This window comes from Lepisosteus oculatus, unplaced genomic scaffold, assembly GCF_040954835.1.
Source record: "Lepisosteus oculatus isolate fLepOcu1 unplaced genomic scaffold, fLepOcu1.hap2 HAP2_SCAFFOLD_39, whole genome shotgun sequence".
In the NCBI taxonomy this organism is placed as follows: Eukaryota; Metazoa; Chordata; class Actinopteri; order Semionotiformes; family Lepisosteidae; genus Lepisosteus; species Lepisosteus oculatus.
The window spans coordinates 2,576,360-2,603,871 of record NW_027167923.1 but is presented as its reverse complement, the minus strand read 5'-3'; positions in this window follow the sequence as shown (position 1 = coordinate 2,603,871).

Sequence of the window (27,512 nt, the reverse complement as noted above, 5' to 3'; positions counted from 1 at the left end):
AGTTGTGTTTGCTAAAATACACACTTTGAAACATACTGTAACACTTAGTTAACATGTCTGGTTTAGTTGAAGAATCGGCTAAGGTAAGTTTCAGGGTTAAATGGTGGGATGGCACCTGTGCTTTTTTCCCCCAACCGCTAGAATATGATTCGCACCAAACCCAAAAGAAATACTGCACAGTTCAGGAACTTCATCAACATAGCAACTGTAAAATAAGCTTACAAACAACTGAATTGAAATGCCAAAAAGTTCAGAGAAAGGCACAAACTATGTTTACTTGGGGTTTCCAAAATTAAAGCTAACTAAAACTGTAATGATAAACAATCATGCTGCCAATGGACAGAGAAATATCATGTTTTTTGAATAATGTATTATTTGTTATATAGGAACCCAGTATAAGGGAATCCCTTGCGATCCTGTCTGCAGAGATAAAGGTAAGTATTTTTTTCTCTTTAGCTCTGTCACTCCAAGAAATATAATGAACATAAATATATTTGCCAATCTTTTCATAGTAATCCAAACAACTCTGCGTGCATCTGACATTTGTAATACTTATCTACCGCAGTATAACTCTTCTGGTAAGGCGATTGGTATTGTACCTTGAAAGAAAACTGATTGGAAATGTCATGTACTCTATGGTTTCTATTGATGTCAAGTGGCAAATGTTGACTGGTGATGTTATGTGAATCTTAGGAAATGGTCATTTTTCAATCGAGTCTATGTTTCTCAGAATTTGAGACAGAGAGGTCAATCTCTGCAATCCGAGCTGAGGGCATTTCTTGGAATGGAAAGGTAAGAGCAACGTGTTCTTTGATATTCTCTTAAGACTCTTCGCCAGATTTTACGATGAAAAATGTAACTAATAATAACAAACATTATTTTATATAGTGCCTTGAAAGGTGGCTTCTTTACAGAATGACAGAACCAACTACAATAAATAATACACAAGATATGCATGATGACAATACACAGTTAAAGGAGACAGTAGATGGTCATGGTCAGTGTATTCTGAAGGTAGTTTTCCAATTTTTTGGAACAGGGTAAAAGAGGCCAGCTCTACTAGAATCTTTGTCCTAACCAAAAATGTAGCAAAGTATAATAATAATATTAAAAAGAATAATAATAAACTTTATTTATAGAGCACCTTTCATACAAATAGTGCTTTGGTGCTTTAAAAAGCAAGCGTAAAAATAAAATATTAAAATTGAGAGATATACTTTCAGTTGTAAAGGAAAATACAGCAATACAGTAAAGCAAAATACGTCAATTAAATAAATACAAATTAGGAAAGTCGTAATAAAATAAGAACAATTAAAGAGAACTAAAAAAAGAAACAGAAATAGAAAGAACAAAGAACCACTTTAACTAAAAGCAACATTTTCAAATGTTTTTTAAAACAATGTACCGAGCTTGACTGCCTAATAAAAAGTGGAAGTGAGTTTCATAATTTAGAAGCATAAAAACAAAAAGCAGCCTCTCCACTCTTTCTGCATTTCACATGTGGTATTTGCAGTAGGCCAGTATGTGCAGATCTCAGGTCACGTATAGGAACATAGGAAGACAGACATTCAGTAAGGTACAGACATGCTAGGTCGCTTAAAACTTTAAAAACAAGTAAAAGAACTTTCAAATTTATCCTAGATAATACAGGTGACCAGTGAAGTTTTTTCAAAACAGGAATGATATTCTCTTTCTTGTATTTGTTGGGATCTGTGCTACTGCATTTCGAACAAGTAGTAAGGGATTTATTGTTTTCTTGGGAAGCCCACAAAACAGAGCATTATAATCATATCCACATCAATGTGAGCAATGGAGAAGTCAAATTAACGTGTCTAAATATCATCTAGTTCTATCCCAGGGAAGAGGGCTGTTGCCTACACAGACGACAAGACACAAAACGCTCAACTGTGCAAAACACGCATAAGGACATCAGTCAAGAGGAACAAGGTAAACTGTTTTTTCTTCTTCACCATGGTCATGTAGTTTCACTCCAAGCACTGTCATATGAAATAACTGTGGAAACGACCTCCCCAACATTTTGGGGTGTTGCATTTTGCTTCAATGAATTTTAAACTTTTCTTTTAGACATTAAGAGGAAGGACACATTCACCCTTGGTAGAGATTCAGTTGTTCTATGAGATGTCAAGGTGAGAATTAACCACTTCAGGGATAAGTCAATCCACATAACTGAAAAGGGGGCAATGAACAGGATATGGGGATTTTGCTAGTTATAAAGTACAATAATCATCATTACATGATCTAAGACTACTGAAGTATAAGCTGTGTCCCTGACTGATTAATTAGCAAATTCATCTTTGTAGAGTGCAGCTACTATCTATTCAGTGGCATTTCCTTAAAACAACTGTATTCCCACATTCTGAATATGGAGTGAGATCATGTAGAGAATGTTGGACTTGTAATAACTAATTGAAGGATAATAATAATCAACGAAAGTGCTTAAAAGTATCAACAAATGCCTTCAAAGTACTTGACACGTACTTTGCTTTCAAAAGGGAAACATAATTAATGCTTACGTAAGATTTCTCTTGACTTCTCAGGAGTATACTAACTCCAAGGACAAGTAACATCACAAACCATTATGTAAGTGCTGATGTTGGAGCTGCAATACTACTACCAAGACAAAAAATGATACAGGTAACACTGCTTTCAGATTTCTAAGAATTGCTAAAATAGTATCCTACCATCTCAAACACTGCCAATCTAGAACAAAAAGAAAGTACTTGAACGCCTGCAGTAATCGAACACAAACCAGAACATATCAGTGCATGACAATGAAATGCAGTCACAAAATGATTCTACCCTTTCAAGTCCCAAAAAAGACAGAGGAACTTACCGGAGGCGATACCTGGATTTCAAACAGAGTACAATGTAGCCACTGTAGGGGAGAAGATCACAGAGAGCTCTTCTCAGATTCCTCAGAGTCAGCCCCAGCACCCTGTCCTGACTGAAGCAGACAAAGTGGTCAAACAGGTAGGTAGAAATGAGTAAGGAACAGAGAGTATGGTTATTCTTGCATTGTTTTGTTCGTCTGTCAAAGAAAAGAGTGCTTCTGACTTTTGTCAATGTTCATCTTTATTTTAGGAGAAGAACAAACGGTGGTATCACACTTTGCTCAAGTGTATGATACCATGTGTGTACAGCAGACATCACCAAAGGAACAGGAGACACCTGAGTAGAGAACAAGAATATGAAAAGACTGATGAAAAAAAGCACCAGGAGAAATCCATTGAATATGCACAATCTCGTCCAGTATTTCAATGAAAAGTTTCAGTGTTGTTTTTAGTGTCGTCGTATTGCATACATTTAAAACAATGTGTCTTGTTTAATGAACAATTTGATTTACTTTAGTAAAAAGTGTTGTTTACTGTAGTCCTAGCATGGATGCAATTGTTAGAAAAAACGTGAATGAAAAACTGAATGTTTCATATAATATGGGTTTGTGTTAACCCACACACCTAAGTGAAATGTTTGATTACGTTTACAAGACATAACACATAGTTCAGTTGAGTGTGAAAGGGAACAACAGAGAAAGTCACAAACAAAACATTTGTGAAGGACTTGATGAATGTTTTTTCTTTAGAAATGACAAAAAATAAAGAATTATTCAACAAGATGTCTTTCTATAGCGAGTTTCATTTGAGATAGTCTTTTCTTAGAAGTGCAAGAGTGGTATTCCTTACAACTTATTCCCCAATTTGATCATTCTCAGAAATTAGGAGACGGAAACCACACCTACTGTAATATTAGACCTTGTAACAAGGCAACTAGGTTTCAATGGCTTAAAAGGTGCAGAAAGAGGCTCATGTATAATGACCTCCAGTGTCCCACAGGTTTCCCAAATCATTTCTTAGAGTATGGAAAAAGAGGAAATAAAGTGTCTACAGAAAGCGTATACCCCCTTGAACTTTGTTCAGTTTGTTGCGCCAGTGCCAGAGTTTCATGCAATTAAATGAGGACCTCTTTCTCACACCACATATGTTATACTTTCAATGGGAAAAAAGGAAATATTACAATTGTATACATTTTCACCCACATGTTAATATTTGGTAGAAGCCCTTTTCACAGCAATTTCAGCTGTGAGTCTGTTGGTAATGGGCTCCACCACCTCTGCACCAACAAGATTTGATAATATTTGAGAATTTCAGAAGTCTGTCTGGTTTAGCTGAAGAATCAGCTAAGGTAAGTTTCAAGAAGAGCATCTGATTTCTTTCAATAAAGCAGAACAGAGAAAAAACACACAATACAAAATCATGAGAATTTGTATCCATATGACACTTTGACTCGAATACTTTTATCAGACCTACACAGAGTATATACTGTACACACTTTTTCAGCCCAGGTTTATACATTTGATACATTTGGAACTGCCATTTGTAGGTGTTTTTGTGTCTTAGCTCAACACTGTGAAACCTGTAGTTACAAACATGGAGGATGAAGACATGAAGACATATACTGTACCTCTGACCGGCCTACCTTCCAAGAGGTGAAAGATAAAACTTTTCCTTTATCGTCAACTCAGTGAATGTCTTTAAACTTTCGAAAACTGTAACAAAGAATAAGTTAAAAATTTATTTTCATTGGACCCACAGAAAAGTCAAAGTTGTCCATAGAAATGCCCGTCTAAATCAGAAATCTACAGCACAAAGGCAGTGGCCTTTCGGGACATAAAAATGAAATCAGACTTTACTCAGACGAATTGCCCTTGGTCACGGACATCTTGCTATCAGTCACTACAAAGATGTTTTCTCTCGTGCCATGGCTTGCCTGACTTGCTTCTTCTGCTGGATGGCTTCTGGTCGCTGGTCAGGATCGACAGCCAGCATGTCCTGGAGCAGTGTCCTTAGCTCCATGCTTATGGCTCTCTTTACTTTCAGGGGGATGTGGAACTGCAGCCAGGGGTTCTCATGCAGGGCCTCTCCAACAGGCCCTGACAGACATATGCTCCTGTGTCGGAAACACACTTTAGTTCAATTCTAAAATATTTCTCATAGGACTGAAGGAACCTTTGCCTGTTAAGAGTTAACAATTAGGTCCTCAAGAACTGTTTTACGGTTTTCTACACTCCTGGCTGGCCAAGGTCTCTTTAAGGTCTCTTAAGTGGAGGTGTAACTCATGTATCCTACATGTGATTTAGCAACATGAAAGGGAATAGCTTCTTATCGGATTATGGTCTTGGTTAACTGCCTAAGGCTGACCTAAGTGCCTAACTTTCTGACTTTCTTTATACCTTATATGTTAAGAAGCTTCTTCTGACCAATCAGAAATGTATGCTTTATGTATGAACATTTTGCTCATCAAAGTGAGTGAGAGACAAGGTTAACAGAAATTAGCCACGGCAGTAAATGACAGCATATTTTTGGGTTCTTAAATGGTCTCTACCTGGCACACCTGCAGTGCAAACTGACACACACTGTTTAGAGAAACAGCTACTCTATTACTAATATTAATGAAACGTTTCTTATTCTATGGAACAAAAACAAACAGTAAAACTAAAACACAGATCTCTTAGCTTCCTATTTCATGAACCAGATGACTGAATGACCAAGCCTAACTAGTAGCCAGAACCCCAGTTAACCCTCCGTAACACAAAGTTTAACCACACGACAGGAACTCTTTCAAACTGAGTGAAAATCATAAATGGATCCATAACTTTACATCAATTTACTATGTTGTGCCAATACCTGCATTTACATTTAGAACGAATGATGTCATAGAACCAGCATCACACCAGTTCCAAGTGTCTCCAAGGAGACAACAGAACTTCAGTTGTGTTTGCTAAAATACACACTTTGAAAAATACTGTAACACTTAGTTAACATGTCTGGTTTAGTTGAAGAATCGGCTAAGGTAAGTTTCAGGGTTTAATGGTGGGATTGCACCTGTGCTTTTTTCCCCCAACCGCTAGAATATGATTCGCACCAAACCCAAAAGAAATACTGCACAGTTCAGGAACTTCATCAACCTAGCAACTGTAAAATAAGCTTACAAACAACTGAATTGAAATGCCAAAAAGTTCAGAGAAAGGTACAAACTATGTTTACTTGGGGTTTACAAAATTAAAGCTAACTAAAACTGTAATGATAAACAATCATGCTGCCAATGGACAGAGAAATATCATGTTTTTTGAATAATGTATTATTTGTTATTTAGGAACCCAGTATAAGGGAATCCCTTGCGATCCTGTCTGCAGAGATAAAGGTAAGTATTTTTTTCTCTTTAGCTCTGTCACTCCAAGAAATATAATGAACATAAATATATTTGCCAATCTTTTCATAGTAATCCAAACAACTCTGCGTGCATCTGACATTTGTAATATTTATCTACCGCAGTATAACTCTTCTGGCAAGGCGATTGGTATTGTACCTTGAAAGAAAACTGATTGGAAATGTCATGTACTCTATGGTTTCTATTGATGTCAAGTGGCAAATGTTGACTGGTGATGTTATGTGAATCTTAGGAAATGGTCATTTTTCAATCGAGTCTATGTTTCTCAGAATTTGAGACAGAGAGGTCAATCTCTGCAATCCGAGCTGAGGGTATTTCTTGGAATGGAAAGGTAAGAGCAACGTGTTCTTTGATATTCTCTTAAGACTCTTCGCCAGATTTTACGATGAAAAATGTAAATAATAATAACAAACATTATTTTATATAGTGCCTTGAAAGGTGGCTTCTTTACAGAATGACAAAACCAACTACAATAAATAATACACAAGATATGCATGATGACAATACACAGTTAGAGGAGACAGTAGATGGTCATTGTCAGTGTATCCTGAAGGTAGTTTTCCAATTTTTTGGAACGGGGTAAAAGAGGCCACCTCTACTAGAATCTTTGTCCTAACCAAAAATGTAACAAAGTATAATAATAATATTAAAAATAATAATAATAATAATAAACTTTATTTATAGAGCACCTTTCATACAAATAGTGCTTTGGTGCTTTAAAAAGCAAGCGTAAAAATAAAATATTAAAATTTAGAGATGTACTTTCAGTTGTAAAGGAAAATACAGCAATACAGTAAAGCAACATACATGTCAATTAAATAAATAAAAATTAGGAAAGTCGTAATAAAATAAGAACAATTAAAGAGAACTAAAAAAAGAAACAGAAATAGAAAGAACAAAGAACCACTTTAACTAAAAGCAACATTTTCAAATGTTTTTTAAAACAATGTACCGAGCTTGACTGCCTAATAAAAAGTGGAAGTGAGTTTCATAATTTAGAAGCATAAAAACAAAAAGCAGCCTCTCCACTCTTTCTGCATTTCACATGTGGTATTTGCAGTAGGCCAGTATGTGCAGATCTCAGGTCACGTATAGGAACTGTAACGAACAGTTCTTTCCGGACCCTATGCGGACGACACAGTCCGACGGAGTGGGGAAACACTGGGGAAACGTCATGCAGGAAAACGGGGCTGAAGATAAGGGGGCGTGTCCAAGGTGCGCTGGTGCACGGGGGAGGTGTGGCCGAGGCGAACAATCCGAGAGTAATCCTTAGGGAATATCCAAAAACACACGAGAAAGTCCAAAACCAGAAGATCCATCAGAACAAGATAAAAACCAGAAGGCCGGGTCGGAACCGGCGGACAGGGGACAAGGAACAGGGGTTAAAACCTTAACGGGACCAGGCGCTTCCTGGTCCCGGACTCGCACGATATGGAAATCAGATGCAGAGTCCGGATGCGCGTCAGCGCCTGGCTTTTAAGGTGGGCTGGGAATGGGGAGCAGGTGCATAGAATACAGTCTCACGTGAAAGGGCTGGAGCACCCTTAAGGAGGGGGGACTATAATCGTGACAGGAACATATGAAGACAGACATTCAGTAAGGTACAGACGTGCTAGGTCGCTTAAAGCTTTAAAAACAAGTAAAAGAACTTTCAAATTTATCCTAGATAATACAGGTGACCAGTGAAGTTTTTTCAAAACAGGAATGATATTCTCTTTCTTGTATTTGTTAGGATCTGTGCTACTGCATTTCGAACAAGTAGTAAGGGATTTATTGTTTTCTTGGGAAGCCCACAAAACAGAGCATTATAATCATATCCACATCAATGTGAGCAATGGAGAAGTTAAATTAACGTGTCTAAATATCATCTAGTTCTATCCCAGGGAAGAGGGCTGTTGCCTACACAGACGACAAGACACAAAACGCTCAACTGTGCAAAACACGCATAAGGACATCAGTCAGGAGGAACAAGGTAAAGTGTTTTTACTTCTTCACCATGGTCATGTAGTTTCACTCCAAGCAGTGTCTTATGAAATAACTGTGGAAACGACCTCCCCAACATTTTGGGTTGTTGCATTTTGCTTCAATGAATTTTAACCTTTTCTTTTAGACATTAAGAGGAAGGACACATTCACCCTTGGTAGAGATTCAGTTGTTCTACGAGATGTCAAGGTGAGAATTAACCACTTCAGGCATAAGTCAATCCACATGACCGGAAATGGGGCAATGAACAGGATATGGGGATTTTGCTAGTTATAACGTACAATAATCATCATTAAATGATCTAAGACTACTGAAGTATAAGCTGTGTCCCTGACTGATTAATTAGCAAATTCATCTTCGTAGAGTGGAGCTACACTGAATATGGAGTGAGATCATGTAGGGAATGTTGGACTTGTAATAACTAATTGAAGGATAATAATAATCAACGAAAGTGCTTAAAAGTATCAACAAATGCCTTCAAAGTACTTGACACGTACTTTGCTTTCAAAAGTGAAACATAATTAATACTTACGTAAGTTTTCTCTTGACTTCTCAGGAGTATACTAACTCCAAGGACAAGTAACATCACAAACCATTATGTAAGTGCTGATGTTGGAGCTGCAATACTACTACCAAGACAAAAAATGATACAGGTAACACTGCTTTCAGATTTCTAAGAATTGCTAAAATAGTATCCTACCATCTCAAACACTGCCAATCTAGAACAAAAAGAAAGTACTTGAACGCCTGCAGTAATCGAACACAAACCAGAACATATCAGTGCATGACAATGAAATGTAGTCACAAAATGATTCTACCCTTTCAAGTCCCAAAAAAGACAGAGGAACTTACCGGAGGCGATACCTGGATTTCAAACAGAGTACAATGTAGCCACTGTAGGGGAGAAGATCACAGAGAGCTCTTCTCAGATTCCTCAGAGTCAGCCCCAGCACCCTGTCCTGACTGAAGCAGACAAAGTGGTCAAACAGGTAGGTAGAAATGAGTAAGGAACAGAGAGTATGGTTATTCTTGCATTGTTTTGTTCGTCTGTCAAAGAAAAGAGTGCTTCTGACTTTTGTCAATGTTCATCTTTATTTTAGGAGAAGAACAAACGGTGGTATCACACTTTGCTCAAGTGTATGATACCATGTGTGTACAGCAGACATCACCAAAGGAACAGGAGACACCTGAGTAGAGAACAAGAATATGAAAAGACTGATGAAAAAAAGCACCAGGAGAAATCCATTGAATATGCACAATCTCGTCCAGTATTTCAATGAAAAGTTTCAGTGTTGTTTTTAGTGTCGTCGTATTGCATACATTTAAAACAATGTGTCTTGTTTAATGAATAATTTCATTTACTTTAGTAAAAAGTGTTGTTTACTGTAGTCCTAGCATGGATGCAATTGTTAGAAAAAACGTGAATGAAAAACTGAATGTTTCATACAATGTGGGTTTGTGTTAACCCACACACCTAAGTGAAATGTTTGATTACGTTTACAAGACATAACACATAGTTCAGTTGAGTGTGAAAGGGAACAACAGAGAAAGTCACAAACAAAACATTTGTGAAGGACTTGATGAATGTTTTTTCTTTAGAAATGACAAAAAATAAAGAATTTTTCAACAAGATGTCTTTCTATAGCGAGTTTCATTTGAGATAGTCTTTTCTTAGAAGTGCAAGAGTGGTATTCCCTACAACTTATTCCCCAATTTGATCATTCTCAGAAATTAGGAGACGGAAACCACACCTACTGTAATATTAGACCTTGTAACAAGGCAACTAGGTTTCAATGGCTTAAAAGGTGCAGAAAAAAGCTCATGTATAATGACCTCCAGTGTCCCACAGGTTTCCCAAATCATTTCTTAAAGTATGGAAAAAGAGGAAATAAAGTGTCTACAGAAAGCGTATACCCCCTTGAACTTTGTTCAGTTTGTTGCGCCAGTGCCAGAGTTTCATGCAATTAAATGAGGACCTCTTTCTCACACCACATATGTTATACTTTCAATGGGAAAAAAGGAAATATTACAATTGTATACATTTTAAAGCCATGTGTTCATATTTGGTAGAAGCCCTAAAAACACCTAAAAAACACCTAACAACGGGTGCAGGGCAATACCCACTATTGATAAACATACAGAAAACAATATTAAAGTACTGGCTTTAATATTAGCCAGACACAGCTGGATGAGCTCTACCAGCCAGGACAGGAGGCTCTACTGTACACAGAGAGGGGAGGGAGGGGGGAACAAGCTGCCCAGCCCTGTGGAATGCTACAGAACCCTAAACAGACAATACATACTACCCGAATATTTGACCAAGATATCCAGACACAGCTGGATGAGCTCCACCAGTCAGGACAGGCTAATAAGATACACTCCACAGACATTCACAACAGTGACATATCATAAACACTTGAATTACTTATCTAGTCTCTCGAAACAAAATTTCGAGAAAAAACACATTGCCCAACGTTAGAAAGCACCTTGCATTACATTGCTTGAAAAACAATTTTATTTCGAAGGAATTATGGATCAGGAATTCTTCGAGGAAGTCGGGGTCACACAGCATGCCGCCCCATATATCAGGGAGCACATTGGATCAAGGCACAGTCTCTTTCAAGACAACGATCCGAAACACACAGCAGCAAGGGCGAGGCTTATAGCAGAACGAGTGAACTGGGTGAAAACTCCAGCCGAATCTCCAGATTTAAATCCAATAGAGATGGTATGGCATTAGCTGAAAGACTATGTTTGGAAAAGTCCTAAACCCAGCACAAAGCAAGAACTGATACTGATACAATGTCTGTTGATACTGATACTGTATGAGTAGGGCTGTTTCACCACTCCTTTTTTTTTTGTTGCATACAGCAGTACTTCTTATGGTAGTACTTAAGTACAGTACAGTAGGTACTTACATTAGTACTTCTCACGTTAAAAAAGTTAGGTGTTAGCATAAACTATTAGTAAATAAAAAATATTAAACTTAGCACTGTAATAAATTATGCTAATATTAAATTCGATTCTGCTCTGAGAATGTAGGGGGAAGGAAAAATGCCAGTGGTCTTTTCACTGATGAACTTGTGCCTGATGAACACCACTGCGTCACACCACACAGCTGCGAGTGCACCTCACTGTGCCCGGCCACCACTGCATCACACAACTGCCAGCGCACCTCACCGTACCAGGCCACCACTGCGTCACACAGCGGCAAGCACACCTCACCGTGCCAGGCCACCACGGCGTCACAACACACAGCTGCCAGCGCACCTCACCGTGCCAGGCAACCACTGCGTCACACAGCTGCCAGCGCACCTCACCATGCCAGGCCACCAGTGCGTCACACCATACAGCTGCCAGCGCACCTCACCGTGCCCAGCCACCACTGCGTCACACAGCTGCCAGCACACCTCACAGTGCCAGGCCACCACTGTGTCAAACCACACAGGTGCCAGTGCACTTCACTGTGCGTAGCAGCCACTGCATCACACAGCTGAAAGCACAACTCACCGTGCCGGGCCACCACTGCGTCACACCACACAGCTGCCAGTGCACCTCAGCGTGCCAGGCCGCCACTGAGTCACACCACACAGCCACCAGCGCACCTCAGCGTGCCAGGCCACCACTGAGTCATGCCACACAGCCACCAGCGCACCTCACCGTGTCAGGCCACCACTGCGTCACACCACACTGCCACCAGCGCACCTCACCGTGCCAGGGCACCACTGAGTCACGCCACACAGCCACCAGCGCACCTCACCGTGCCAGGCCACCACTGCGTCACACCACACAGCTGCCAGCGCACCTCACCGTGCCAGGTCACCACTGCGTCAGACCACACACAGCTGAAAGCGCACCTCACCGTGCCAAGCCACCACTGCGTCACACAGCTGCCAGCATTCCTCACCGTGCCAGGCCACCACTGCGTCAGACCACACACAGCTGAAAGCGCACCTCAACGTGCCAGGCCACCACTGCATCCCACAGCTGCCAGCACACCTCATGCCTTGCTATGTGAAACTTTAATTCTCTTTATAGGATTTTTTGAACATGGTCTTTTTTTCCCCCAATCAGAGGCTCACCACAATTCACGCTCAACCACATCACAGATCTACTACACACACCTCAGGATGGTGACGTCACTGCCTTTCATATGGAAACATTTTGACACCGCGCTCAACAATCTTAGGAAGATCACAAAACAACCCTGCTAGCCTGGATTTTACCTAAAAAAATCACGCCCGAGAAAGTGAAGTACTGTAGCATTAACTAGCAAAGGTGTATTGCAGACATAGGCATAGTACGTAATACAGGCTTTATGAACTCTAATAATATTGTTTCGGCTGTGAATCCTTCTTCAGCTGTGAGGGTCTTCAGCTCATAATGAAACGCTTGGAGTTTGCAATGTACGGCGCTCTGAACGCGTTCAACTTTAATGCAGGAAAAATGGATTTCCCAGAAGCTATACTGATTCTTATGGAAGCCCGTTTCCGCCAGGGAGTAGAAAAAATGCGCCCTGGTATTCTTTGGGATGCCGTGCAGTTAAAACTGTTCACTGTTACTGACCATACTGCCTGCCTGCGGGCACTTTTCCTTTCCGTGGGGGAGGGTGGACTGTCTTTCATTAGAAGGTTAGCCTATTCTACTCGGAGAATGTAGAGGGGGTGGAAAGTGCCCGCGGTCATTTAATTAGTATTACAATTCGCACTGATTCCCCTGCGAAGATATGGACATAAGAATATTCGTGCGTGGTCAAAAAATGCCATAAAAACGACAAAATGAAGGCTGTGAAAACATTCACAATGTGCTGTATACACAAAGCACGTGTTCTCACAACTCGAGGAGGTTTCGTGAAAACTTTATATCGTCACACAAAATAAAGTTTTTTTGTTTACAAAGACGATTACAAAGAATGTGGACCAGGGTAATACTTTGAGTTTACAGCTTGTCCAAGGTCATTCATTATTAATACTATTAGGGATATCTTCGGTAAAGACTGACAGCAGGAACATTCCTGTTCTTTACTCAGCAGCTTATTAAAAACAGGGTGTTCAAAACGTTTTTTTTACCCAGAAGAGTGACACAGCTTCGCGTTGTGAATCTGTTATTCCGTATTTACAAAGAAAGTGGAATACAGTAATACTACCTGCTATATAGATACATATTTTTAGATATTCAGATCCTTAAATTAATATCATTATTCATTTCTTTAGATACGTGATTCCATACTATATTCCCTATTACAAAACCAATAATTCCAGTCCTGAAATCTGATTGGCTGACACACATTCGAAGAACATACTGTAACACTTAGTTAACATGTCTGGTTTAGTTGAAGAATCGGCTAAGGTAAGTTTCAGGGTTTAATGGTGGGATGGCACCTGTGCTTTTTCCCCCCAACCGTTAGAATATGATTTGCACAAAACCCAAAAGAAATACTACACAGTTCAAGAACCTAGCAACTGTAAAATAAGCTTAAAAACAACTGAACTGAAATGCAAAAAAGTTCAGAGAAAGGCACAAAATATGTTTACTTGGGGTTTAAAAAATTAAAACTAAAACATTCCAAACAGAAGCCGGCCTACCTTCTTTTCTTTGTACCTGATAAAGATGAGGATGGCTTTAAAGATACAGCTAAACTTTTGCAGAACCATTCAAGCGCATTGTTACTGTTTGCTGTAGAAGCCAAAAATATGAGAATCTCAAAATCTAAAAATCTCATGGCGTCAGAATGTACAACTTTAAAAAAATAAATAATAATAAGGCGTGGGACTCAGGAATGGGGCTGAACAACACATTTATTAACTCGAATCGGGAAAGGTACACACACAGGGACAGGGGTTACAGCGCTGCACCTTCACTAACACACACACACACCTGAAGGGAAGAGACTGTATCCCAGCCTCCGTCCCGCTATACAGTCCGGTAGAACCCAGGTGCTGTTCTCAGCCCGCCTTGCGTGCGCAGGACTAAAGCGCCCTGCGTGGCGCTACATTATAAATACATGTCAGGCCCAATGATTTCACTAAAATAATGCATTGCTGCACTTCATACTGAAAATAATATCATCTAGTCAAGTATAAAACTTAACCTTTCTTTTGAATTAAGTCTATTCTAACAAAAGTACTAAAAGAGGGAGTATTATTAAAACATTTGACATGAATATGAAATATACCCAGGATGACTCATAAATTCATCACTGTATAAATAAATGTTCTTTTTTCGAATTTCCTCTGACACAGTACAACACAATATCAAAGTCCTTCATATAAACTCTTAGTGTCCTGTATTCCCAGAGGATGCCCCTGCCGTGAAGTGACTGTGCTCTGTCTGGCGATCTCTGGCGCTCAGGGTGGGCAGGAGGAGGCCAGTTTAAGAAGCACTTAGTGATGAACGAGCGGGTCGGGGAGCACGTAGATGACGAAGGATTTAACGTGCTACTTCAGTTACGATGGGTTTGGGGAAACACTCGTCAATTAACGATCGAGCTTAAGAGCGAGTTTACGATGTTCTTAGCGCTACGACGCTTTCGGGAAACAGAATCATAATATCTAGAAGGATTACCATATATAAAAATAGAAAGAATGATATATGATATATACAAGTAATTATATCATATCATATATTATTAACACCATACCCACCATCTATGTACATTCACATGACCACACATATCAGATCAATATCAAATCAATCACAATGATTAGAATGCGCGCAGAAATCGCCCCTTTCTCTTCCCATCTTTCAGCACATTATACGTCCTCTCCACGATACAAGCCGATATCCGTTATCTTACTCTACAATGCACCTTTTCCCGTGTTGTACGTTAACATTTAGTTCATAAAATCGACACACCTGAAATACTAAATAAGAAAAAACAATTATATCACAACTAACAATTATATTATATTATATCAATTATTTTCACAAAATAAAATAAAATAAAAGATGACATCATATAACCACGGCTCAACGCAGCTGGCTACACGTGTGAGAAGGTGCAGTACTTGAAGTGCGCTGGGCAAACTTCCGAGGTCAAATTCTTCAGCACGGTTGTACCTTTAAAGCGGAGACGACGGCACCGAAATTTTTTGGCGCGCCTTCTCTTTAAAGCCCTGGCCAAACATGAAGACAGTACGTACAGTTATAATTCAAACGGAATTAAAAACTACACATCCCAGTTACCATGGTGGTGCTTGTGATCATTGCGTTTAACCAACGAAACAGGGCGAAAAATCAGTCACATGACTTTGGGGCAGAGTTTCGAAAGCTTAACTTATCAGCAACAAAGCGAAATTTACACGATAGGCTACCTCAAACTGTCAGTTACACGACTGTGTATGTCGCTTAAGCCACTTCTATTTGGCATTTTAGTTATGGAGGCGAGAAGACGCCCCCCCCCCCCCCCCCCCCCGGGTGCCTGATTTGCCGCCATCTTTAACCGCTTCGTGTCCAAATCGCGTACGAAATAAAGTTCATCCCAGCTACAAAACATATATATTTTTGTGGTAAGAGGGAGCAAAACATCAGTATTTACTGCTATTAATTAGTGTACGATTTATAGTTGAAATCTGAGCCTAAATATAAAGTTAAAATCTCGACAAAGCAATGTAGGAAATACAGAGAAAAATCCTTTCTGACATCTAAAATCAGTTTCGATCAAGGTCTCTAAAACGAACAAGAAAAAGAGGATTTTCGGAGGGCAATTACGCTGTATTTATATAGAATAAGTGATTTATGAGCAATCTAATTTCTTGTTCGTTTAAAACAGTGAAATGTCAGCTGCAAAAGATCGCCCCAGAAACAGCAATCTCTCCACCTGTCATAGACGTTCAGGAAAGGCTGAATGAAGTCGTGGTGATCAATAATAACAGTTGTAGGACAAGAAACAAAAGATAGTGAAAACTTAAGATTTTTAAGGCTAAAACTCAAATTCATTCTACAAATTAAGCCAAATGAAAATTCACGACGTTAAAGTGCTAGAGGTGTAAAAAATACAAAAATGCACATGAGCAAAAAGTTTTAGAAATGGAGCAAACAGAATAAAAGCCATGCCTATAGTGCAGAAGAGGGATGCAGGAACACTTGCTTAGATATACAACAACATTATTTTATTAAACCTTTACAATTTCTTGCATTAGTAATTATCTTTTCGCATACCCCAGCTTGCTCTCCATGAGATACACAGACACACAGATGAAAGAGATAGGGAGAGAGCCTGTGGTCAGAGTACAGGGTCAGCCATTGTACAGCGCCCCTGGAGCAGTTGGGGTTAAGGGCCTTGCTCAGCAGCCCAACGGAGTAGGATTCTTCTGCTGGGTGCGGGATTTATTGTTAAATTATTACTTTAAATGAATACTTTGAGTTACTGAAACAGCCCGCTAATAAAATTGTCGCAATTTTGTTCTCGTTTGGAAGAGAGAATCAAAAATGAGACATAATGATGGTTTCCGGCTTAGACCTTTAAAGGTACCCCCATCACGGAAGAATTTGACCTCGGAACGTTTACCCAGCGTAATATTGTATTTCATTTCACTTTGACCGATTGTCTTTAAATCAATTGTTGTCAGAATATCCCCACCTCCAAACAAGAACAAAATTGCAACGATTTTATTAACTGGCTGTTTCAGTAACTTAAAGTACATATTTAAAGTAATAATTTAACAAGATATGTAAATGTTTTAAGATATGTATATGTTGTGAATGTCTGTAGATTGTATCTTATGATTTAAATACTTTTATTTTTTCACAATCTGGCAATGCCAGACAGAATTCAAATGGCCTTGCAGATCAGAAAATCAAGGAACAAAACAATTATTGCGCCCAGCTCCTCAATGGGATAGCTTTAACTTGCTAATGCGTTGGTGTAACAGTCCGGGTGTGGCAAGCTTCTAATGTCTCCAGACTTCGCGAAAGGAACCCGTCTTTCATAGGCACTCTTTCCCCTAGTTTAACAGTCTGTCCAGAAACAAAACATTCCTGTTAAACAAGAGGAATGTAAAACAAATTGTACAAAAGTAAAAAACAATTACTTTTTGACAATGAAAACTGGTGTGTATCTCTCTCTTTGCTGGTGCGCGGGCGTGGTGGGGTGCTGTACCACCCGCACAGAACATTAAAGTGTCCCTTTCCATTCAATGGGTGTCTGAGTTGCTGTGTCCTATCTTCTGACAGTCGCTGTTGTGAATGTCTGCAGAGTGTATCTTATTTTTAGCATTGTTGCGCATTCGCCCTGGGGGGCGGCTGAAGAACACCCGGCTGGGGTGCGCGGTGAGGGGCAGGACAGGAGTGGTCAGGGCGGGGTTTAGGTAGGCCGCTGACTATTGCAGCTGCCACACAGTGAAAGGGGCATACGGGCTGGGGAGATCGCCCGTTTTCCATGTAAATAGTTCCCTGGTTCCGCACCCCTCTCTCCCTCCCTCTCCAGATACAGCTGTATGAGCTCCACCAGTCAGGACAAGAGGCTCTACTGAACGCACAGAGGGGTGGTAGAGGGGAACAAGTTGCAAGCCGTGGGGTTGAAGCTGATACCCTGGATCCTCTCCAGATACAGCTGAATGAGCTCCACCAGTCAAGACAGGAGGCTCTACTGTACACAGAGAGGTGCAGGGGGTGAAACAAGCTGCATAGCCATGAGGTTGACGCTGATACCCTGGATCCCCTCCAGACACAGCTGTATGAGCTCCACCAGTCAGGACAGGAGGCTCTACTGTACACAGAGAGAGGCGGTGGGGAGAACAAGCTGTAACCCTGGCTTCTCACACAAACCTTAAAATCACGTAATAGGTTTATTCCATGCTGAAAAAAAGAAGAAAGAATACACATTCCATAGGAATCAGTGCCTTTATATAGCGCCTTTAAAGGTGGCTTCTCAAAGCGCCTTATGGGATAAAAACAACAAAAACAAAAACAATATTGTTTTCCATTGCACTTTGACAGATCATCTTTAAATCAATTGTTGATTTAAAGTTTGACAGTAAATGTTTATATTGTAAAGCATACAGCCGCCATTTCTTTCTAAAAATTAAAAAAATTGTTTGCGCAGTCTAAGAGGGGGGGGGGTCTGCTGACAATCCCCCATACACTCAAGTGAAATATTAATAACCCCAATGTAAACAGCGTATTTACAATTTGTTGATAATAAAAATGTTAAGTTCTCTAAGACTTTGTGATACTTTACCCAGGGAGCTGTGTAAGCATGCGTGGTGACTATTCATTGTTATTAAAAAATGACTTAGATTCGAACATGTTGTGATATTTAGAAATATAAAAAGTCAATTAATTGTCCATAATATTGCTATTTTATTTTTTCAAAGAAATGCTTGTTAAAAGAAAAGTCATGGCACAGGCTGGATTTGAACAGCCAACCTCTCGCTTACAAGTTCAGCACATGAATAGAATTATATCATTATTAATTTCTTTAGATATGCGATTCCATATTATATTCCCTATTAATCAAATTCTAAAAGTATGCTTGTTTGCTCCTGTATTGAGCGTATTTGCAGAAAAGCTTAAAACTACCACTTTTTATACACACGTTATTTCACATGTTAGTTAAAGACTTCGATGCTTAATATTGTTTAGGGAGAAATGGAATACTGGTGTGTATTTTTGTACCGAGACCAGCCATATACAGTTTACATACTGTAATACTGTATATTTATGTTCCAAAATTAATATCATTTATGGCCTTCACACGCGTTATGCTCCTATTCTTTTTATGCTCAGCTACTAAGATTTCCCTTCAGTGGTAAAATTCCATATAAATATTTAATACTTAAACGGGCACAGTAAAGACATTAAATATACATATACATACTGTATACAGTACAGTTTGCATACAGTAATATGTTTATGTTCTTAAATCAATATCTCTTATGAGCATGCAAAAGGCATGGTGAATTGGAGATTCTCAAAAATGACTGTACTTTGCATGATTGGAAACAAATGCTTGATTGGATCAACGAAATGCTGTGGTGTTACTTTTACAAAGACGGTCAATGAAAAAAAGAATGTGGACCAGGGCAATACTTTGAGTTTACAGCTTGTCCAAGGTCATTCATTAGAACATGTGGTATTATGAGGTACTATGCGAGAATACACGGTATTAATATGGTAACTTGTGTTACACCGCGATAAGCACACCGCTTCTGGGAAAACTGGCCTCAACACTGTATTGGATAAGGCACTTAGAAAACAGATTCATGCGTGGACCACAGCAATGTCCCGTTACTGAGAGCCAGCAATCAACGGATGTGTCTGATCGTGAATGGTTTTCCCTGTTGTTTGTTGTATTACTCGGTGTTGCATTTTAAGCTGTGCATGAGGCAGGACCCGGAGGCTGCTGTTTCTGCTGGGATTGAGGAAGAGCTGAGCGCCATGTAAGGCAAAGACACTGCGTTCCACTTTATCAGGTGCCTGGAGTGTAAGAGCTGCAGATAATATTGAGTCACATTAATCCCAACATATTTCAAATATTATGAAAATTAAATAAATTAAATCAAATAACTTTCATTAAAAAAATCAATCACACTTTACCTTGCTTTTTCAGTTGTTTTAAAGGAAAATTGATGCCGAGAATGTGTGAATACTGCTTTTTGATGGTTCCAAGACCAATGTGACCTGTTCTATTGCCTGCTAATTGTACGTTCCAGGTTGAAAAATTATTTTTAGGAGGTCAAGGTGTATGAATGATAAGAGAAAAACTGAAATAACCACAGCTACGCAAACACCAGTCCACCAAAAAAAAATCATTTAATTAAAATAAGGTAACATTTTTTTTTCATCATCATACGGATGAACTGTGCTAAATGTGTTTCTAAAAAGAAAAAGCAGGACGTGAGACGTGAGCCAAGATCATGACTCTTTTGCTCTTCTTCACATCAGTTTTCATCTGCGAGGAGGAGGAGGAGGGCGGCTCCTGATGTGCTGACACTTGGGGATGTGCCTCTGTGCCGGCCTGGGGGCAAAGCGCCGGCCGCAGTGAGGGCAGGGCACGTAGTCGGGGTTTGGATTCGCGGGGGGCTGGGGCAGGTTCACAACTTTCCCTCCTTGCGTGATCACCTGCTGCACCTCCCTGGCCTGTTTGATGCTCCGAATGAAATCCTCGTGCTTCTGCCTCCAGTTGTTCTTTCTCAGCTGGGAACAGGAAATGAAACCAATAAAACAGCTTCCAGAAAAAGTCCAGACCAGCACTGCGTACACAGTCTGGTCGCAAACCATTCACAAGGCAAGAAAATATCAATACAGTAATAACGTAGCTTTCTGGGGCCACCTTTCAGGTCATTGGGTAGAGAGTACAATTTACGTAGTTATGGTTTTGTTTCCTGTGAGTGCTATTTGCTTGATATGTAGATTTTTACAACAGAATTCAGAAGTCACTAAGACACATTTATTCTGTCTGGCAAATGTGCCTTTGCGGCAGTTTTTCAGAAGAGTACTTCATAAAACACTTATTTATTGTCTACATTGATTTATAAGCTGAGTCTGACTCTAGGAAAAAAAAAGGGAAGCTTGGAAAGAGTTTAAGGATAGCCCTTACCACGATTGGCGGTTTAACCTTCTTCTTATGGATGTATGTCTCCAGTTCTGTTCCCTTGGCCCTGTGCTTGAAAGAGTCAAAAACCTTCCTCTTTGAATTCTGAAGCTTCTTGCAAATCTTGCTGTGTTTCTCCAGCCTCTCTACAGCAAACTTCCCGTGACACAGTTCACAGGGCACCAGCTGAGGGTTTCCACTCTGGCTATTCTTATATGGAAATTGCTCAGCGGTAGGGCACATCAGACTTGTAGGGGACAAATATCTGTTTTCCACTGACAGAGTTTGTTCATCCAGACATGTGGTCTTATTTCTGAAGTGGCCCTGCGCGGCCTGTGCCGCTGACACGTCGCTTTCAGGGAGCCTTGCTTTCTTGAGATACTTTCTCCTTCCACAGGGGACGTCTTCTAGCCCACGGCTGCAAGGGCTCACTTGACGTCTCTCCTGATGGGAAAGCGCAGAGGGAAAGTGCGATTCTGCGCATCCGCCATCTTCCATTGGAGAACCATAATCAAGGTTGTCTCCTCTGATAGGAAGGGCTTTCCTTGGAGTGAAGGCTTTTTGCTTCTCCATTCTGCAGGTCAGAAGAGGCACGGCCTTAGAGCGGTGGTTGGCCCATGGTCCTCTGGGGCAAAGCTCGCTCTGCCTCGCCTCTATTTTCCCTTCCGGCCACCTCTCTGGAGTCTTCCATCTCTCTCGGAACCATCCTCAGCTCCTCCTGAGCTCTGAAGAGCTTCGCCTGCATCATGGCCTCCTTCTGGCGAATCTCGTCCTTCATCATGGCCTCCTTCCGGCGCATCTCATCCTGCAGGCTGGCCTCCCTCCGGCGATGCTCCTCCTTCAGCGCGGCCTCTGCCTCGGCCACTTTTCGTAGCTCCTCTTGCAACTGAAAGTGCTCCTTCCCATTGGCATGAGAAGGGCATTGCCCTGGAGGGGTCGCCACCATGGGGAGGACAGTCCTGTCCTTAGGTTTGCGTACTCTTGAGCCCCTCCTGCCCGGCCTCTCGCAGGGCCTCTCATGACCATCCTGAGGCGGGGTGGGGGCAAACAAGGAATCACTCTGTGCGTCCGGGCGGTCCACAGCCCGAACCTCACCAGGGCCGGAGACTTTCCTGTTACCCATAGGCTTCAGGGGGTAAGACCGATCATACCCCACAATGTTCTTCTCGGGGCCCTGTTGGGCTTGGAAGCGATAGCTGTTCCCCATCTTCTTCTCCGCAGCGTATTTGACATATTGGAAACATTTTCTCATCTTCTGTAGAGCTGCCTCCTGCCGCCGATTGTACATGGCGATCATTTTTTTCTCCTTTTCCTGCATCAGTTTCTCTTGGAAGGTGTCCTTCAGAAGCTGTATCTTGGGAGGCGGGCAGTACGTGGAGATCAGATCCTGTTGCCTTAAGGGCGCGGGTCGATTCGAGTCTGTGTCCTTCGGGGAGGGGGAAAGAGCACCAGGCTTAGGACTGGGCTCCATTGGCAAATGAGATATGAGCTTTGTTTCCCAGGTATCTGGAAAAGGCAAAAATGGCAAATAAATGATATCCTGCACAGTCTAGTATGGTCTAATAGAAAAGAATAAAAAAAAACAATTCAGGAAATACACAACTTTTTAATATTAAACCTAATGGTGTTGAATGCTGCATGCTGACTCAGTAGGAGACAGATCCTAAACATAAACATTATAATAAACATTTGTTTCCCAAATAACATTCTCAATGTTCAGAATGCTTAAAGTCATGAGCTTTTTTAAAAATGTTTAACTGAAACCTGGAAATGTGCTATTTCATTTCAAAGCTTGTATTATATCTATGATATAAATGTTTTTTTATATAAAATTAACCCATTATGCAACAGGGGTTTGAGCAAAAGTCACTGTGAATAAGGGAATTTATCAATATTAATTAGCCGTTTCACTACATTATAGATAGCTGAAGGATTATGATACAGTATATCGATTTCGCTACAAATTGACAAGCATATTTGATGACACTTACCAAACAAGTTTTAAACAGCGGAGAAATAGTTCACCACGACGATAGCAATGCAATGTTTGACTGCATCTCCCTATGTGATATATCTGTATTTGGGTATATACAGATCACGTAATTCAGGGAGCACTGTTACGTCAGGTCACCAACCATTATTACGACGCTCATATGTCATAGAGCTCCTTAGGATGTTTGTATAATCTTTATCCAAATTTTCATATGGCCGCAGTTACGGCGTTTATTTTACAGTTAATGTAACAGGGTGTCATTATATTTTTCTGTCTTTATGGTGGCAGACCACTTAAATAAATCTGAGTAGGCGGTTTCTACAAGTGGGTCAGATAAAATATTAAATATACAGTAAAAGCTCACACCTATTCATACCCTTTATGTACTGTATATCTACAATTACGTATACTACGTATACAGTTATCGTATACTATAATACGACAACTACCATTACAAAATGTCTCCCTTTTGATTTGAAGTGGTTCTTTTAAATAAGTAAATTGCAATCACTTAGCCTACATCTGAGCTCCTAATTCATCGCGACGACGGACTGAGACTCCAGTCGGATTTGTGAGAAGGGGTGTGCCTGTTTTAAAACCGATTCATACGTCTTAAACACATGGACATAGATAGCAGTCTGTGTTATATAATTTATCTTTTTATTTTATTTAAATTTAAGTATCACATACACATTTTCAAAGTAACTGTACCCCTTTTAATTATGATCCCCATCGCTCACAGCTCCGAAGGTGAGACGAGGGCTACTTCAGATGGGATTTCCAATATTTCTCTCTTAGCTTGTATACCGGTGGAAAGGAGAGGGGTCTTAAAACGTGTTGATAGTAAGATTGGGATGTATTTGCAGTCTAGATATAGTTTTTTTAATGTTCGGAGCCGCCACAGATTCATTTTCTTACGACTGCTTTTCTGGATGACAATGACAATGCAAACGATGGTGTTAAGGCGAGGCTGTGCCTTAAGGCTCCTCTGCTTACAATATTCAGCGCGTAAATCGCAAACGAGCGCCTTCCCTTACGATGAAAATGCAGAAAATAAGACCACGAGATTTAAACCTACGGCTTACAAATTTATGCGTAAACACTAAAACCGTATCTTTAGCAAAACTGGCGAGACAATGTGTTTTATCATTTAAAAAAGTACTGGAAAATAATTAAAGGTTATCACGATAAACAGAGGTTACTGATCTACTACTGTACGCTGTGACCAAAAATGAGAGTCCCCCGATCCTCGCAGCCTTCATGCTTTGGTCTTGGCCTGGCCGTTTTTTTTAAGATAATGGGGTCAAGTTAAGAAATTATGCAAGTTTCTAATCAAATCCAAGGGCGCCTCGATCTCCTAAACATCTTTAGAAGGCCGACGGACCACACTGCACGGTCCGGGTCCGTTCCCTGACCCGGTTCTGGATAATGCCAGCTTAAAGTGAAAAATTCTACTGTACATATTATGTTTCTTATTATGGTATATATGTATAATACAGCGCGACCGCTTCACGAAGCTAGAAAGAAAGTTATCCGCCTTTTTTATTTTACCTGCAATTGAATTTGCCATTAAAATCATTATTAATACCGCAGCTGCTAAATAACTTACCTAAAAGCGTTCAGATACAAAAGCACTTGAGCTGTAATGTTTGTATACTGTTGGCCCGATGACCTACTTCAAGAAGAATTGTTACATAGACCGCCAAGGACTGTCATCACACTTTACGTCATAAAGCGCTTTAAAACTTTTGACAAGTTCAACACCTCATATTTTGTACTGTTTATCATGGTAAAAGCAACTCAAAGCAATTATAAAAATGATCGAAAGGTAAAAATACAAGCTTATACGAGCTGTCGTTTTAACATTTATAACATATATTTAAACAAAACATATATAATCTATTTTAATAAAATAGAAAAGTGTTCTTAGTCTTCACTTAAAAGCTGTTAGAAGCTGCCTTTCTGACAAGAGAGTTCTGTGAGTTCCACAGTCTCAGTGCATTAAAGTCAAAACCAGTTGCTTTTTATTTCCTCTTTTACGACAGAGCAAGGAGGGTGTCCACAGACCACTGTGCACCTGCAGACTGATATGGGGGGTAAAAAGTCTAGAAGTTAGTAAATAAGATTTTAACATATGTTCTAAAACACACCGGACACCTGTACAGTGATGCCAACACAGTGATCTGAGCTCCTTCTTTGAGTTAAATCCTAGCATCTGCATTTTTTACAAGTTGTTGCTATGGCAGAGCATGACCAGAGCATAACAGAAACCACCCATTTTCTAACCGCTTCATCCAATTCAGGGTCAGGGGGTCAGGGGGTCGCGGGGCACGGGGGAGCCAGAGCCTCAGAAAGTAATAAGCAGGAGATACCTGGGACTGGATGGTAGTCCAATGCAGGGAAGACACAGACACTCACCAATTATCCCAGAAGCCAATTAACCTACCAGTAGTTCTTTGAACTGTGGGAGGAAGCCGGAGCACCCAAAGCAAACTCATGCAAACATGGGGAGAACATACAAGCTCCATACAGATAGCACCCCAGGTCCAGAAGTGTACCCAGGGCCTCAGCACTGTGAGCTAGCAATGCTAAACGCTGGGCTACTGTGCATGCTAATTTCTAGGCATCAGGTGATCAATCAGGTAGTGTTTCTCAGATAAAAGGACACCAGTTATTTAGTATGAGATTCAAATTGACCTCAGAACAAAATATAACTTATGTTATATAACTTATATAGAACTTACTACAGCATAACTGTCTTATTTGGCTCTTGTAGAAAATATTAACAGCATGCCTATTAAACATACAGTATCTAGCAATCAGCAATCAAAATAAAAACATTTCCAAACATGGAAACTGCCCAGTTAATGAAGCATTTCAAAGACATTAATCTATTCAATAATTACAGTTTTAAGTAGATAACAGATTTATATTCAGATTACGAAAGCATCATAACAACGGCTGCTTGTGTAAGGAATCCATGAATACCACTGTACATGAGAATTCCACACCTATTTGTAATCAATACACAAAACCCTATTGAATTTCAGGTACTTGTTTATTCAGCATTGCTTGACTCCGCGGACTCCTTGTTGTTTCAATATTCTAGCAATAGGACTAATCGCCAATACAGTGCCGTTGTAATCTATTCCTTCTGCCAGCAGAGGACGGTATTCGCACACCCAGTTCAGGATAAGATACGGTCCTCACAGTTCACAGTACAACTGGCCAAAGCCGTATTCGGAATATGCTCTCGATAACCTCGTTTAGTTTAAGTACGGCCGTATTTCATATCAACCCACAGATGCATTGCATAAACACTAGAATTCTGGTTGTACTTAAATTGACCTTATACGTTTTGGATTATGTTTAACCTTCTTCAATTTCTTCAACCATATTTTGAGATGATTACGTTTACAGAAGCAAATATTATTCAGTGCTTTTTCTTCACTCCTTTAATCAAACCCACATTTCTATAAGGAGGGCCATTGTGAAACTCCCCAAAGTGAGCTGAATTAATCTTTTATTCTTCACACCTGCGAAGTCATTCCTTCATTGTGTAATATGAAGGCCTTTCATTATTCACGTATACTACAACATCTGAAAATAATGGGTCTTCGCATTCAAGTTCCACACAAATTGCGATGTGATGCAGCCCTTCCTGCTCACTAATCACTGTAATGACTAATGCAATGTGATGTAGGAGAGAAAGGGTTTAGGTTATGTAGCAAACATTTCACTGCAAAAAACGTTCCATTCCAAGGTTCTTTATGCAGAGTTAACAATGTAGTATTATTTATTGGCAAAAACGTAAAAAAGTTGAGAGCAATATTTCCATTGGATTAAACGAGATGTATTCACAAGCCTGCTCCTTTACAATGTCACAGGGCCACAACAGATTATAGGAAGTTTTGCTGCCTCGTTCTGAATCGCAGAACATGGTAATTCTTTAACCTTGAAATGTAGTCTATTTTGTGATGTAATGATGCAATGTCCCTTTACTGAGAGCCAGCAATCAACGGATGTGTCTGATCGTGAATGGTTTTCCCTGTTGTTTGTTGTATTACTTGGTGTTGCATTTTAAGCTGTGCATGAGGCAGGACCCGGAGGCTGCTGCTTCTGCTGGTGCTTCTGCTGGGATTGAGGAAGAGCTGAGCGCCATGTAAGGCAAAGACACTGCGTTCCACTTTATCAGGTGCCTGGAGTGTAAGAGCTGCAGATAATATTGAGTCACATTAATCCCAACATATTTCAAATATTATGAAAATTAAATAAATTAAATCAAATAACTTTCATTAAAAAAATCAATCACTCTTTACCTTGCTTTTTCAGTTGTTTTTAAGGAAAATTGATGCCGAGAATGTGTGAATACTGCTTTTTGATGGTTCCAAGACCAATGTGACCTGTTCTATTGCCTGCTAATTGTACGTTCCAGGTTGAAAAATTATTTTTAGGAGGTCAAGGTGTATGAATGATAAGAGAAAAACTGAAATAACCACAGCTACGCAAACACCAGTCCACCAAAAAAAAATCATTTAATTAAAATAAGGTAACATTTTTTTTCATCATCATACGGATGAACTGTGCTAAATGTGTTTCTAAAAAGAAAAAGCAGGACGTGAGTCGTGAGCCAAGATCATGACTCTTTTGCTCTTCTTCACATCAGTTTTCATCTGCGAGGAGGAGGAGGAGGGCGGCTCCTGATGTGCTGACACTTGGGGAAGTGCCTCTGTGCCGGCCTGGGGGCAAAGCGCC